Raw genomic sequence first — 2,854 nt, 5'->3', positions numbered from 1 at the left:
CATCTTACATTCAAGTCCTTTAGCCATTTTGAGTTTATTTTTGTGTATGGTGTAAGTAGGTGATATAGCTTCATTTTTTTGCATGTATCTGACCAAATTTTCCAGCACCATTTATTAAGGAGTCTGTTTTGACTCATTGTACGCTCTTGCCTCCTTTGTCTAATAATTGAGTATAATGGCTTGGGTCAATTTCTGGGTTCTCTATTCTGTTCCATTAGTCCAAATGTCTGTTCTTGTGCCAGTACCAGGCAGTTTTGAGAACCGTGGCTTGGTAATATACTTTGATGTATGGTATTGTGATCCCTCCAAATTTGTTCTTCTTTCTCAGGATAGCTGTGGTTATTCGGGGTCTTTTTTTTTTTTATTATTCCAGATGAATTTTTGGAGAGTTTGTTCCAGGTCTTTGAAATATGCTGTTGGTATTTTAATAGGTATTGCATTGAATCTATACATTTCTTTAGGTAGTATGGACATTTTAATGATGTTGATTCTACCAATCCATGAACATGGTATGTTCTTCCATTTGTTTATGTCTTCCTCTATCTCTTTTTTCAATGTCCTGTAATTTTCCAAGTACAGGTCTTTTACGTCCTGGGTTAAGTTTATTCCTAGGTATCTTATTTTTTTTTTTTGGTGCAATGGTAAATGGGATTGTTTTTTTCATTTCTCTTTCTGTGAGTTCATTATTGGTGTTTAAAAAGGCCATAGATTTCTGGGTGTTAATTTTGTATCCTGCTACATTGCCAAATTCATTTATTAGGTATAATAGTTTTTTGATGGAGTCATTGGTGTTTTCTATGTGTAATATCATGTCGTCTGCAAATAAGGACAGTTTTACTTCTTTTCCAATTTGGATGCCTTTTATTTTTTCTTCTTGTCTGATCGCTATGGCTAGTATTTCTACTACTATGTTGAACAGGAGTGGTGAATGTGGGCATCCTTGTCTTGTGCCTGTTCTTAAGGGAAATGGATTTAGTTTTTGCTCATTGAGTATGATGTTGGCTGTAGGTTTATCATAAAGGGCTTTTATTATATTGAGGTATTATCCCTCTCTTCCCACTTTGCTGAGAGTTTTTTATCAAGAAAGGGTGTTGAATTTTGTCAAATGCTTGTTCTGCATCCATTGATATAATTATGCGATTTTTTGTCTCTTAGTTTGTTTATGTGATGTATCACATTTATTGATTTGCCGATATTGAACCATCCTTGTATCCCTGGAATAAATCCCACTTGGTCATGGTGTATGATCTTTCTAATGTATTGCTGAATCCGATTTTCTAGGATTTTGTTGAGGATTTTAGCATCTATGTTTATCAAGGATATTGGCCTGTATTTTTCTTTTTTTTTGTGGTGACTTTATCTGGTTTTGGGATTAGGGTAATGCTGGCTTCATAGAAAGAGCTTGGAAGTGTGCCTTCCTCTTGAATTTTTTGGAATTGTCTCAGTTGGATAGGTTTTAGTTCTTCTTTGAATGCTTGGTAGAACTCCCCTGTAAAGTCGTCCAGACCAGGGCTTTTGTTTGCTGGAAGGTTTTGATCGCTGTTTCAATTTCTTTGGTAGTTATCATCCTCTTCAGGTTTTTTGATTCTTCTTGGTTGAGTTTTGGGAGCTTGTATTTTTCACAGAATATGCCCGTTTCATCTACATGGTCCATTTTGTTGGAATAGAGTTGTTCATAGTATTTTTTCATAATCGTTTGTATTTCTGTGGGATCCATTGTTATTTCACCTCTTTCATTTCTGATTTTGTTTATTTGGGTCCTCTCTCTTTGCTTCTTGGTGAGCCTGGCTAGAGGTTCATCAATCTTGTTTATCCTTTCAAAGAATCAGCTCTTGGTTTTGTTGATCTTTTGTTTTGTTTTTTATTTTTTATTTTTTTTAGTCTCTATGTCATTTATCCACTCTGATGTTTATTATTTCCTTCTGTCTGCTTATGCTGGGCTTTTCTTATTTCTCTCTTTCTAACTCTTTGAGCTGTAGGGTTAGATAATTTATTACTATTGTTTCTTATTTTTTGAGGCATGCCTGTAGAGCTATGAACTTCCCTCTCAAGTCTTCTTTCGCTGTGTCCCATAGATTTTGGATTGTTTTATTTTCATTGTTGTTTATTGCCATGATGCTTTTTATTTCTTCTTTGATTACTCTGGTAACCTAGTCATTGTTTAATAGCATGGTATTTAGCCTCCAGGTGTTTAATTTTTTTATTGTTTTTATTGTTGATTTCTAGTTTTATGCCATTGTGGTTTGAGATGGTGCTTGATATGATTTCTATCTTCTTGAATTTGAAGAGACTTTGCCTGTGGCCCAATATATGGTCTATCTTTGAAAATAACCCATGTGCACTTGAGAAGAATGTATATTCTATGGCTTTGTGGTGAAATGTTCTGAAGATGTCAATTAATTCCATCTGATCTAGTGCATCATTTAGGATTGATGTTTCTTTGCTTATTTTTTGTTTATAGGACTTGTCCAATGGTGATAGTGGGGTATTAAAGTCCCCTACTACGATGGTATTGCTATCAATCTCTCCCTTGATATCTTTCAAAAGTTGTTTTATGTAATTGGTTGCTCCTATATTGGGTGCATATATGTTTACCAGAGTTATATCTTCTTGTTGAATTGCTCCCTTTAGTATTATGAAGTGGCCTTCCTTATCTCTTGTTATGTCCTTCACTTTGAGATATAATTTGTCCAATATAAATATTGCTACCCCAGCTTTTGTTCATTTCCATTCGCCTGAAAAATCTTTTTTCCATCCCTTCACCATCAGTCTTTGTGAGTCCTTTGTTCTGAGGTGGGTTTCCTGTAGACAGCACATATATGGGTCATGTTTTCTTATCCACTCAGCTACCCTA

The sequence above is a fragment of the Myotis myotis genome, unplaced genomic scaffold, assembly GCF_014108235.1.
Source record: "Myotis myotis isolate mMyoMyo1 unplaced genomic scaffold, mMyoMyo1.p scaffold_m19_p_4, whole genome shotgun sequence".
NCBI classification, from domain to species: Eukaryota; Metazoa; Chordata; class Mammalia; order Chiroptera; family Vespertilionidae; genus Myotis; species Myotis myotis.
Note: the sequence above shows the minus strand (reverse complement) of the source record.